This window comes from Gouania willdenowi, chromosome 5, assembly GCF_900634775.1.
Source record: "Gouania willdenowi chromosome 5, fGouWil2.1, whole genome shotgun sequence".
In the NCBI taxonomy this organism is placed as follows: domain Eukaryota; kingdom Metazoa; phylum Chordata; class Actinopteri; order Blenniiformes; family Gobiesocidae; genus Gouania; species Gouania willdenowi.
Window position 1 is genome coordinate 5,174,513 of NC_041048.1, and position 14,398 is coordinate 5,188,910.

At 36.0% G+C, this 14,398-nt stretch overlaps 1 protein-coding gene across 1 annotated transcript in view; it reads right to left on the bottom strand.

The window, feature by feature from the left end:
* Positions 1-7,307, bottom strand: part of st3gal8 (ST3 beta-galactoside alpha-2,3-sialyltransferase 8) — a 29,271-nt gene extending 21,964 nt beyond the window's left edge. The window contains exon 1 of the mRNA XM_028446450.1: positions 7,178-7,307. The gene's annotated coding sequence lies outside the window, so the exon portion shown is untranslated. The remainder of the gene's footprint in view (positions 1-7,177) is intronic.
* Positions 7,308-14,398: the final 7,091 nt, after the last annotated feature.

The window sequence follows — 14,398 nt, forward strand, 5'->3', positions numbered from 1 at the left end:
GCCGGTCTGGGCCTGGTTAGTAGGTGGATGGGAGACCACTGAGAATTACAGGTGCCACAGTGGGGTGGCAGTCACGCCAGTAGTATCTGTCATTGTGTCCTTGGGCAAGGCACTTCACCCACATTGCCTATTATGAATGTAGTGTGTGAGTGAGTGTTGGTGGTAGTTAGAGGGGCCGATGGCACACTTTGGCAGCCTCGCCTCTGTCAGTCTGCCCCAGGGCAGCTGTGGCTACAATAGCAGTTTACCACCACTAAGTGTGGAGTGAAAAAATAATGCCTTCATTCTGTAAAGCGACTTTGAGTGTCCAAAAAAGCGCTTTATAAAATTGATGCATTATTATTATTAGTTCTATGGCTTAGACATATGTAGTAAATTAGGGCTGGGCGATTTCTCTGTCCAATAGTGCTGTGGCTAAATTTAAAGAGGCCATTTCTGCTGCCTTAAACTCAGTGCACCATCCAATAAATAACTATGATATTAATTATAACCCCTCTCAACTGGATCTGCTTGTCGATAGCTCTGCTAGTCTACTAAAATCCACCTTGGACTCAATTGCCCCATTGAGGGAAAAAACTATTAAACGTCAGAGGAAAGCTCCGTGGTTTAGCTCTGAAACTCGCACACTCAAACAAACAACCTGTAAATTAGAGAGAATGTGGCGCTCCAATAAAACAGAGGAGTCACGAATACTCTGGCAAGAAAGCCATAGTAAATACATAACAGCCTTACGACATACTCGATCTACATACTACTCCTCACTAATTGAAGAAAATAAAAATAATCTGAGGTACCTTTTCAGGACTGTAGCCAGGCTAACACAAAGTCAGAGCTCTATTGAGCCCATGATTCCTCTATCCCTCAGCTGTGAGGACTTTATGACATTTTTTAACGATAAAATTAGCCACTCCCTGCCTTCACCTGGGCCTGCTGTACCATTAAATGTAAATAGGCCTAACCTAAACTGTTTCACACATATAGGACTTCAGGAACTTAACTCTATTATTTCATCCTCCAAACCATCGACCTGCCTTTCAGATCCGATCCCAACTAAGCTGTTTAAAGAAGTTGTTCCCCTGGTCTGCCCATCTTTGTTGGAGACAATAAATATATCCCTATCAATAGGCTACGTGCCACAGTCCTTTAAAGTATCTGTAATCAAACCCCTTCTCAAAAAACCTACTCTTGATTCCAGCACTTTAGCAAACTACAGGCCTATATCTAAGCTTCCTTTTATTTCAAAGATTCTTGAGAAAGTTGTGGCGGCTCAGCTCTGTGACTTCCTTCAAAACAACAGCCTGTTCGAGAACTTCCAGTCAGGTTTTAGAGCTCAACACAGCACAGAGACTGCTTTAGTTAAAGTAACTAATGATCTACTCTGGGCTTCAGATGAAGGACGACTCTCAGTGCTGGTTTTATTAGATCTTAGTGCAGCTTTTGACACTATAGATCACTATATTCTACTAGAGATTAGAGGAATTACTTGGAATCACAGGGACTGCCCTAAACTGGTTTAAGTCCTACCTATCTGATAGGTACCAGTTTGTACACGTGAATAATAAGTCTTCTGTGTACACTAAAGTAAGCTACGGGGTTCCTCGGGGCTCTGTGCTAGGTCCAATCCTCTTCTGCATCTATATGCTCCCCCTTGGTAATGTTATGAGAAAATACTCTGTTAACTTTCACTGCTATGCTGATGATACCCAACTGTATGTATCAATGAAGCCAGGTGAGACAAATCAGCTATCTAAACTTGAGGCCTGTCTAAAGGACCTGGATGGACCAAAATTTTCTTCTTCTTAACTCAGACAAGACTGAGGTCATTGTACTGGGCCCACGACACCTTAGAGAAACTTATGCTAGCCTAACTGCCCTAGATGGCATTACTCTGGCACGAAGCACAACTGTTAGAAACCTTGGGGTTCTATTTGATCAGGATTTATCCTTCAACTCTCACATAAAACTAACTTCAAGAACTGCCTTCTTTCATCTCTGTAACATTGCTAAAATCAGACCTATCCTGTCTCAGGGCGACGCCGAAAAACTAGTCCATGCTTTTGTTACCTCTAGACTGGATTATTGTAATTCTCTTTTAGCAGGCTGCCCTAGCAAGTCGCTTAAGACACTTCAGCTGGTTCAAAATGCTGCAGCACATGTACTGACTAAAACTAGGAGAAGAGATCACATTACTCCTGTATTAGCCTCTCTGCATTGGCTTCCCATAAAATATAGAATAGAATTCAAGATTCTTCTTCTCACTTATAAAGCCCTAAATGGACAGGCACCAGTCTATCTCAAGGAGCTTGTAGTGCCATACAATCCCCCCAGAACACTACGGTCTCAAAATGCTGGACTACTCGTTGTTCCATTTGTCTCTAAAAATAGTATAGGAGGAAGAGCTTTCAGTTATCAGGCCCCACTTCTCTGGAACCATCTACCAACCACGGTTCGGGGGGCAGACACCCTCTCTACCTTTAAGGTTAGGCTCAAAACATTCCTCTTTGGTAAAGCTTTCAGTTAGGAACCAGCTCATATCTCATAGTTAAGATGCAATAGGCATAGACTGCCGGGGGGGGGGGTCTGGCACGCTCGGTTGGAGAGAGGTTGGAGAGGGCGTTAAGAGAGAGGTCATTTAGGTTAGAGAGGGACCGGAGAGGGTCCCATTCCTCTCTCTAACACTCCCTCTGTGTCTGCTTCTTCCCTTGTGTGTTTGCTCCTGTACTCCTTCTGGCTTTTGTCTTGCAGGTCCGTGGGATCCTCAGTGTGGAGTTACAGAGTCTCAACAACTCTGTCTCCACCCTTTCCTCTGCACACACCCAACACAGCATAACGTGGATGGCTGTTCATCATAGGAATGGGATCCACACAAGGTTCCTGCTGCTTAACAGAAGGTTTTCCTTGCCGCCATGATGAATTCATGTTGGGTGTGTGACATATGTATGTGTATATACGTATATATGCATATGTGTGTATCCATAAAATGAAGAGTACGTCCTTAAGACTGCTCTACTCTAAAGTGTCTTGAGATATCATTGGTTATGATTTGGCGCTATACAAATAAAAGATTGATTGATTGAAAATATGAGAAAAATATACTGAATAATAAAAAGAACAGACAAATGACACCAAAAACACACAAAATTATGATAGAAATGACATTGGTTAGATTACATTAACTGAAAATACTAAGATGACCAGAAATTCACCATTCAGGAGGCACTAAATACTAGGGCTGCACGATTATGACCAAAAGGATAATCACTATTTTTTTTTATTAATATTGTAAAATGATTATAGTCACAATTATTTATTATCTTAGAATCTGTGTTTTTAAGCAAACAATATACGTACAGTTTACAGTGCAAAATGAAGTTTTATATAAGAATTGGACTAAAAAAATTAACTTCAAAAAATTTATCTCAAAATAAATTATTATGACAGAGTGCAGAGCCAGGATTTTAAATGTAAACATTGCCGACGATCAGCTCAATTTAATCTTGGCAACAAAAATCGTGATTAAAATTTGATTAATTGTGCAGCCCAACGAAATACTGTTTCATTCCACTTTTTTACAAAATGAGATTATCTAAAATTAGTGTTATCACTCATTCATTCCATCATTATGCTCTATATTAGTTGGTTTTTCACAGTATTCTGAACAAAATGTTGGCGTCGGACATAAGGGGGGGTACTTGGATTCAAAAGTAAGAGACAAAAAGGTTTGAGAACCACAGAATTAAAGGATAGTTGTAAAGAAAAACCTTAATGTATAGGACACTGAACTAAAGGTTAGATGTGTACATATGTGAAAGAAAGGCCTTTATAGATGCATTGTTGGGTTGTAGTGAAATGTTTGTGTCATTGTTCTGGTTGGCCTGTGTCCACCCAGTGGGAAGTTACACAACAAAGTTCAAACTTGACTATAAATAAACATTCTTTATAACAAATGGTTACTTACATAGCCATTCTTCCTCACAGCTGGACGGTTGTGGATTCAAAGTTTTTCTAAAAGTGTAGGACTTTTCTCCACTTTTATTACAAAGTAAACAAGTAATCAAATAGAGGGTTTTCACGGCGCATCATCAACCCGGAAGTCGCCATTTTGGAGAAAAGCAGCAGGTTTACAAACAGCACACAAATGAGCAAATCCCAAATCTTGAGAGGAAATGGTGAACTATTGCTGTGTTTTTTAACCCCATCAATCCATGACGTACAGACAGAGGACAAAAAGAGCACTAATTGTTGCTGAAAGCTGAGTCATTTTCTGCATTTTTCAGTCCATTCATAATGCAAACATGCCAAACAAATCTAAGTTCATCTTTAATGTTGGGACTAATGGTCAAATACCATGCAATGTTATCAGGGCATGTTCAGTAATAACTGAGAGCTGTACTTCTTACTACATGAAATGACAGAAAACAATACAAAATGAAAACAAAATGACAAAAATATACAACATGAAAACAAAAATACAGAAAATGACAGAAAAATGTATAAAATGAAAACCAAAATACATGAAATGATAGAAAAATATACAAAATGAAAAGGTAAATACTAGGGATGTAACGATTAATCGTAAGGCAGTTAAAAATCGATTCATAGGTATCACAGTTGATATCGATTTTCTGAAAATTGAATCGCAGTACTTTTTTTTAACCAGCAGAGGGCGCTATCCACAAGTGTAGGCGGCGGGCGGAGTCTGCTAATACTTTCTTTCTGGCCGCCTTCTACTCTTAAATATGTTAATAAATGATTCATTGCCCCTTTAGCACCGAAAGAAAATCTGTAATATTACTTGAATATCTGTAAAAGTCACGTTTTTCTATTAGCTCTGTCTGCTAGCATAGTTTCTCTTCTTCACTGCAAGATATCTGCATGCCAACCGACCACTGTGTTACCAGCGCCGTCTGCTGGTCCAAACAAATATGACGTAAATCATTGCAATCACGTTTTTTTTTTTTTTTTAAAGTCCAATTGTTAAGGCACAAAATACATTTTCAGTTGCACTTTTAAAAAGAAAAATAACTATTATGCAGTTTTGCATTGTTTATTATCGAACCAGAATTTAAATTAATAGGCTTCATTTTCATTTGTATTATTCCTTTATTTATTTCATTCAAGATTTATTTTTAGTTAAATTGCATTGTTTTGAATAGTTTATCAAGGAATTCTTTTGACAATGAAAAATAAAAGGAAAATAGTACCGTATTTTCTAGTTTTTTTCCCAAAAAAAAATTTGTCTACAGTCCCATTTTGTAAAATTGTGAGAGAATCGTATCGTGAACCCAGTATCGTGAATCGAATCGTATCGGGAGTTGAGTGAATCGTTACATCCCTAGTAAATACACAAAATGATAAAAACATTATAAAAATGAAAGCGAAAATACACAAAATGACAACAAAATGAAAACAAAAATACATGAAATGACAGAAAAATATACAAAATGACAAAAATATACAAAATGATAGAAAAATATACAAAATGAAAAAAATTATATACAAAATGATCGAAAAATATACAAAATGATCGAAAAATATACAAAATGAAAACAGAAATACAGAAAAATATACAAAATGAAAAAAATTATATACAAAATGAAATCAAAAATACAGAAAATGACAGAAAAAAATATTAAAATGAAAACAAAAATGCAGTAAATCACCAGAACAAGTTGAACACTAAAATATGCTAGACAACATTCCATATCTTCATCCAACCAGTTTCAGTTAGAAAAAATGCTGTGCAACCCCATCAATTCGTGGCGTACAGACAGAGGACAAAAAGAGCACTAATCGTTGCTGAAAGCTGAGTCATTTTCCGCATTTTTCAGTCCATTCATAATGCAAACGTGCCAATCAAATCTAAGAAAAATTCTGAAAGAGGACAAAGATAACTGCCCCACACAATCATGACATGTGTTGCTCAGTGTCTATGAAACATGCACCTGCATGTGGAACAAGCATACAAGTTAATCTTTAATGTTGGGACTAATGGTCAAATACCATGCAATGTGATCAGGGCATGTTCAGTAATAACTGAGAGCTGTACTTCTTACAACATGAAATGATAGAAAACAATACAAAATGAAAACAAAATGACAAAAATATACAACATGAAAACAAAAATACAGAAAATGACAGAAAAATACACAAAAATAAAACCAAAATACAGAAAATGAAAAGAAAATATACAAAATGAAAAAAAAAATACAGAAAATGACAAAAAAAAAAAAAATACAAAATGAAAAAAATGAAATACACAAAATGACAGAAAAATATACAAAATGACAGAAAAATATGCAAAATGAAAACAAAAATACACAAAATGACAGAAGAACATACAAAATGAAAACAAAAATACATAAAATGATTTAAAAAGATATACAAACTGAATATAAAAATATACAAAATAGATAAATATACCAAATGAAAATGACAGAAAAATACTCAAAATTACAGAAAAATAATCAAAAGGAAAACGAAAAAAGACAATGGCAGATAAATATACAAAATGAAAATGACAGAAAAAGATACACAATCAAAATCAAATATACAAAATGAAATGTATAAAAACAATAACAAAACAAAATTCAACCAAAAAAAAAAAAAAGGTTATAATGTATTCTGTATCGGTCAGGAGGGATTTTAATCCAAAATATAGTTAATAATAGGTTAATAGCTAATGATAGAAACGTAATGAGTTGCTGTTTAATAATGAATTACAGGAAATATAATTATTGGGAATTTACGTGTTGTATGACTGTCTTAAAAGTTGTAAAAGATCATAGTCCTAAACACAATTTTTTTAATCTAAAGAATAAATAGTGAAGAATAGTTTTTTACGGGGTTTTGCTAGTAGTGGACAAAGTGTACTGGATAGTGGATAAAACGGGACAAAGCGGTAACAACAGGACACAGACACACAGTCTGTACCTTCTCTGTCTGTATATTCCTACCATTAACAACAACAACAACAACACACTGACCAACCACAGCAGTTACTTCTAAATGTCAGTGATGCATTTAAAGATAACCTGAAGTTTGATGGAAACTTTGCTGAACTTTCCAGTCACGGGTTTTTGTCGCCTGTGAGCAGCTCGTAGCGTCCAAACAAACAGTGTTTAGAGTTAAACATCCCATAATACACGAGCCCGTTACATAGAAAAAGAGGACTTACACGGAGCGGCCAGTGTTTCTCCTTCTGCTTTTTGTGAAGCTGTGAGACACTGAAGAAGAAAAAGAAGAAGAAGAAGAAGATGATGATGATGATGATGATGATGCAGCGAGGAAGCCCCGCCCACTAGCGGGAGGCGGGGCGTGACGTATCCCGTGCGACGAGGCAGCTGCTTTTCTCAGCTTCAATGACACACACTGTGTGAAGGTGTTTAATGTGTGTGTGTGTGTGTGTGTGTGTGTGAAGTTTTAGTTGTTGGATTTCGCAATATTGTGAAAGTGTCTTGACACGTGTTTTTTAAGCAACACGAAAATCAAGATTTCCTGTAATTACGAAATGTGAATACAGTTTAGTTTAGTTTATTAAGGTTCCCATTAGCTGTGCTTTACAGCCAGCTAATCTGACTGGGGTCCTTCTTAAAAGACTATCCATTAAACAGATAAAATACAATAATATTTCAATAATTGAGAATTGACAAAAAATAAATGACGATTCATACATAAATAAATACAAGTCATGTTAATACTACAATGACAATTCATACATATTTTTTTTATTTATATATATATATATAAATACAAGTCACATCAGTACGCGCTCGGAATCTGACAATCACAGTTTCCAAACTTTGTAAATTTCACTTATAAATAGCTGTTTTTTTATCAGTTTTAATGGCAAAACTTTAAATTATTTCATTGTTCTGTATACAAAAGATTTTGGAAGAAAATTATATTTGCTTTTGGAAGTGAAAACTGTGGATTTTTTAGTTTTAATATTTTCTATGTCGAGATTAATAATGAAGCTAATGCTTGATCCTCAACCTTTACCCAGGCTTATTCTGCATCAACTGGAGTCTCTCTAGATCTTTTCTTTTAGCTTTAGCCCATATGCACTGACAATAGTCAAGCCGACAACGTATTCAAGTTCTTGCAACAAGCGAGGTGTAAATAGCACTGACATCATATGGGTCATTCCAGAATTGGATGACATTTGGGTGACAAAACCTTTGAAAAAGAAACCTTCTTGTTTTCAGTTTTCAAGTTCCACTGGGAGGAACTTAGGTTTCAGTGTCTTGCCCAAGGACACTTCAGCACAATGGCCATGGTTACAAGATGTTTTTTTTTTAAATTCAGAATGAATTATTCAGAATTAAAGGGTTCTGCCTCATGTTTATATAGAAATAGTCATTCCGAATTGAGGTCTGGGGGTTGGGAAGGGTTCTGATTGGACGGGGCGAACGCGACGTATCATGTCTATTGAAAAAAAAAATACACAAACCTTTTCTTTTTGGCGACAACATATAAAACCACATAATAAGAACTGTTTTCACTTTTATTTTGATTGTAGTTTTGAAGCAGCAGCTCAACAATAGCACACGATTTTGCTTTTGTCCGTGGAGAAGGGAGATAGAAGACGTACTTTGGTCAATCAAAGCCAGCGGTTAGTGCAACAGCTACTCTACCTCCATCTACAAGATGTTGAGAAGTTTGTGGATCTGTTGCTTCATTCCTTGATAAAGCCTGTTCCGTTTGCCGATGCCCGTGAGTGTGTAATAAGTCTGTGTTTCTGCTTCCGTATATCCTCTCTTTTCATTGTATCCATGTCTTCTGAGGTTTATTTATTTATTTATTTATTTATTCAGTTCATTTCCGACATGGTTGCAATCACAGAAATTCACTTTGACATTCAGAGCAAAATCACATCATCGTTTTTTTTGTTTTTTTTGTCTTTTTGCATGCCGGGAAAGGGCGACGGAAAAAAGCATTTTGCTTCTGATTCTGGTTCTGATTAAATAAATAGTCTTGGCTCTAGTCCGGGCGGTCAACTTGGATTATGTTGTCACCAGTGCATCATCCCAAGAAATCGTGCATGCGCAGAAGGATCGGAATTAACTTGAAGCGGAATTGTGTTTACAAAATCGAGTAACTATTCAATTCGGAATTAAAATCATAATAAACCAACCACCTAACTTGGATTGAAGTTTAATTCGGAATTACATTTTCATTTAGAATTAAGTGTTTAGAAGGTCATTTTAAAATGGAATAAAATTTTATTCTGAATTAAATGAGAATTAAAGCTCCCATGTAAACGTGGCCATAGACAGATATAGACCGGGTCTGCTTCCGTAGATTTGGCGTCTCCAACATTGTTGGCGACCATCATTTCCGCTAAACGTGAATGGACTTTGATCAGACAACAGCACTGAGGCCTCTGGTCCTTCAACCAGCGTAAATGCTCCCTGGGCCATGCAAGACGATGACACCTGTGCCTGGTGGTGTGGTCACGTACCCTTGCAGGTCGTCTAGCACTAGCCCATGCTGATGTCAACGGTGTAACACTTGGGTTCCTCTCACCTCCCTTAAATGTGCCTGGAGTTGTCCCATGAGTGGCATTTATCATCCGGTTCCTCAGGGTGCTGTTCATAATCAAGTGGTCATTAGTGTAGGACGTGGCCAAAGAACATCCACTTTTTTGCCTTTCTGTGACTCTTCCAGCTCTGTATCTCTGTTGCAACCTGCTGATGACACTCTAAGCTTAGTGGCCACTTCTGTCTGAGAACATCTTGTTTGAAGCCTCACAACGGCGGCGTCTTGGTATTCTGAAGAGGAGAACTGTTTAAATATTATTATAACTGAACCAGGACATTGATTGGTCAATTCACGGATCAAACAACTCTTGGGAATTTTGCCGTTGAGCTCCTTATTAGACAACAGCAACAGGTGCAAAAAGTACTAAAACAATGAACAGTTGGACAAAAGTTTACAGATGGTTACATTAAGTTTGCCTGTAAAGGTTATAAAGCATTTTAGGTTATTCCTAACTTATTGTGAGTAGTGTTTATATATACATATGTTTTTTTAATGTGGCACAAATGTGGTACAAAATGGCGTACACCAGGCGTTCTTAACTGGTCTCACCCTGGGACCCACATTTTGCCACGGTCATAAACCGCAAATTTTTTGGAATTCAACAAACCAAATTTAGTTTTTCAAAAATAGCTGTTGAAAACACATATATAATCTTTTTTAAAACATAAATCTATATACAGTATGTATCTATGCAATAAGCATTTCAACATGCCAGTCAAAAGAAAGGTTTCTTTCAAAATAAAAGACAAGTCTAACATGAGAGACATTATTATAATAATTTGTTTTTGACCAGCTGTCCATGACTCAACCAGTTCAGGTCCACGACAAACATAACAGGACACACAAAAACCTTTTCTACTCCTGTTACATACCGGTACTAAATATCACGATTGACTTGAGAAAAGACAATGCCCTTTAGAGTGACACGAGAAACAAATTCCAAGGAAGAAAAGACTAGCAAATGAACAAGGTGGAGCACTAAAAGTCAACAGGTTGAAAAGGTTAAAAAGAAAAAACAAATAAATGGTTGTCAGGGCAGAAAAACAGAGGGCAGGTAAAAGACACACAGAGAGAGAGACAACCAAAAACATACTGTATGTCACTAAAGCAAATACAATGGAATGCAAACATTTTAAAAAGCGTCTAAATGGAAAATTCAGTCCAGTTGCTTTTCAAACTTACCTGACTTTACTTACAGGAGCCCCTAAACCTTCACAGATGCTGATTTCATTTATTTTACATCTTTGGTAACATTTTCAAAGTTTATGTTATTCTTTGCTTTTGGAAGTACTGTATGTGTCCTATCGTCAATGATAGAAAAAAAACAACAAAATTGCATCAAATCATCCACTAAAGTCAAAAGAAGAACCACAAAGGTTCCCATTAGAACTGTGTTTTCTTTCTTTAATCTGGTGTTTTATTTCTCACTGTTGGTTTCATGCAATCATCAGATTTGTGTAGAGAACCACAGTCATAACAGTTTGGTTAAGGGTGTGCTAAGGAAAGTAAATGTAATGTCCTTGGACGTATCCAAGTGTGTATTTGTGTGTGTGTGTCTGTCGTAAGGCCATGTTAACATTCATATCAGCATTTAGAATTATGACTAATCTGAGCATTAATAGAAGACAGAATAAAGAGTTTGTGTTTTTAATCATTTTGTGTGGTTTAGGAGTCATGTTGTTTATTTTTAATGTCCTTTTCTAGGATTTTTTTTCTTGGTAATTGTGTGTGTTATTGCCCTTTTGGTGTCATTTATGAATATTTTTGTTATTGTTTTGGGATTTTGGAATCATTGAAATCATTGTGTGTTTTGTTGTATATTTTTGTTGTTTTGTGTGTTTCTAAAATCATTTTTTTGTGGTAAGTCATTTTGTTTATTTTGTTGAGTTTGTGTATTTTTGGTGTCATTTATCCATAATTTTGTTGTTATTTGGGGATTTCGGAATCATTGGAATCATTTTGTATGTTTTGTCATAGTATATTACTGTTGTTTTGTGTGTATTATAAATAATTTGGTGTGGTTTAGGAGTTATTTTGTGTATTTTGTCCTTTTCTGTTTTCGTAATCTTGTGAGTTTCTGGTGTAATTTATGCATATTTTTGTTTGGGGATTTTGGAATCACTGAAATAATTTTGTGTGTTTTGTGGTAGTATATTTTTGTGTGTTTTTGAAATGATTATGTGGTTTAGGAGTCTTTTTGTTTCTTTTTGTGTCATTTATGCATTTTTTTTTGTTGTTTGGGGGTTTTGGATTCATTCTGTGTTTTTATTCTCTGTCATTTTGTGTGTTTTTGAAATCATTTTTTGCGTGTTTTTGTTTGAAATAATGTATTCATTTGATAAAGTAAATCCCTGATGAAATTAGTATGTTTTTTTTTTCTTCCCAATTCTATTCAAATACTTTGTGTACTTCTTCTTTTGCAGCATTGTAATTAAAATACTCTGCAGCAAGTGGAACTGACTGACTTCCCCAAAACAAGAGCTGTTTTTTCCAACATTCTGAAAAAACTTTATTAAAACTAAAAGACAACAAATAATTTCCAGGCTCAGATTTCAAATTTCCAATGAAAAACAGTGGAAAATTACTGATACATTTAACAGGGATCTGCCTTTTTTTTCCTCTCATGGATCTAAACGCAATCCAACTTTATCTGAAGAATTTGAACATGATAAAAGTCTGATGATCTGATTGATGATTAAAATTCTGCCTCAGATGAAATTGAGCCACGTTTGAGCTACACAGGAAATACAGCTCAGTTTGTGTTACTGCTGTTTGACGAGACAGAAAAGCCTGTGTTCACAAAGGCTCCAGTTACAAAGCACACCTCAGAGCCAATGTGATAATCATCACTATACAATGTCAGATGACTATGAGATGTGATTAGCTGCTTTTGTAAACATGGATGGATCTAAGTGTAACAAACACAATAACAAAAACCACAACGCCAACTACGCCACTTCCTTATTTTTTTGGTCTAAACAATGTAACGTAATGTAATCTTCTTTTGTAGGTGAAAGTAATGGATTAAAAGTACTCACGTTATTGTTATTGAGTTGCTATATTGGGTGCTTGCACTTAATTATTGAGTATATTTCTAAATCAGTACTGTTACTTGTACTTAAAGGTGCAGACTGCAACTCTTATAAAAGTAACTTTTTGTCATATTTGCTAAAGCTGTCACTATGTAAGGACAGCTTTACATCAAACTAGTAGTTTGTGTGAAAAAAACAGAAAACAGATTCATTGAGCCCCTGTAAGTGACACATGTTGTTGCTGCTGCTGCTGAGGTGTGTGCACATAGAGGGAAGCGCTACAGTAATATGCTTTTAACATGTGATGTTGCTGTCGGACTAACGTTAGCTTGTTAGCTCCTCTGAGGGAGAGACTTTGGAAAGTTTGGAGGCAGGGCAAGAAAGCAGCGGGGAGGGAGGGGGAGAGAGGGATCTGAGAGTTGCGGACTGCACCTTTAAGTACGTTTTAATAGTATTGTTACATTTCTACACCCAACCGTTACTGAGTAAATCATTTTTTTTTTTGTTTTCAATGATAAACGAACATTGTGAAACTAGAAAAAAATGTACCCGGTAATGACCAGACAACAATCAAATGCATCACATCATAACCGACCAACCAGATTAAACGTAATGCGTCGCTCCAAAACAGCATTGAATGTTGGGTTGTTTTCTCGGTTTTAGATTTCATAAATGTACCGGTAGCTATAGTTAGAGCCTGAGAATTGCCTTTGATTTGAATTTAATTCATTAGTGTTATTTTATCTAAACAAAAATTGTACATTTTATACAGATGCCTTTGTGGAAAATAAATTAAATTCCAATTGTGCAAGATTTGGTCTCTTTCTTTTTAAGTTTATACATGAGATGTTTACTGTATTTGTACTGTAGAATACAACAGTACTCTGTACACCTCTAACGATTTAAGATTTCATTTATTCAGACAACGGTTTTACAGTAAATTGAGTTCGATCTCCTGACATGTTTCAACTGTCAACTGCCAGTCTTCTTCAGAGGAATCTGCTGATAGCTTAACTTGCTGAAACTATTACGCGGACGTCCAGGAGACATCAAAGCGAGCCTTGTGAGATTACACATCTACAATATTTGATACACTGAAGTTTTGGCAATGGCTTTCAGCCTTTATTGCTCTTTTGTTTTTCAATTTATGGCACCACAAAAAGATGAGGCAGAAGCATATATAAGTTTTATAGAGTTTATTTATGAGGTGACATGTGTAAGAATGATAACTGTATTAGTACAAGAGATGATTACATGATACGAACAGAGAAACAACATCTTCAGGTTAATGAAGGCGGTCGTAGAAATGTCTGTTAGTTTGAAATGTTTGACACAGATGTAAAGAGAAGCCAGAACATCGCAGTAAACATATCTGTGTTACACATGTGTTGTAAAAGATGTGATTAAGGAACAGATAATTAGCTGCTACCACAGTTATTTTTTTTCCATTTGGTTCAATGAAACACAAAAAACATCAGGCCAACAGATCTTTCAGTGGTTGTGTTGAGGTAAAGGCATCAGAGATAATAAAGGTGGTCATTAGGAGCATGTTTGGACTGGTAAACACATGATCGAGTAAAGCAGGGTACACTCAAAGACAATCAGGCTGTTTTTATTATGATTTTCCTCGTTCCCGACCAAGGATGTAAACACCAGATTATTATTTCTCTTATAAGATGATAATGTGATCTGAGGTGTGTTTAGAGTGAATTTGTCCTGATAATTGGCTCTGAAATGGGCCGACCATCGTAAATATTAAATTTTTTCAATATTTACGTCCAAAACTCATTGCATGTGCGCGTGTGAGGTAAAGCAGACGACTT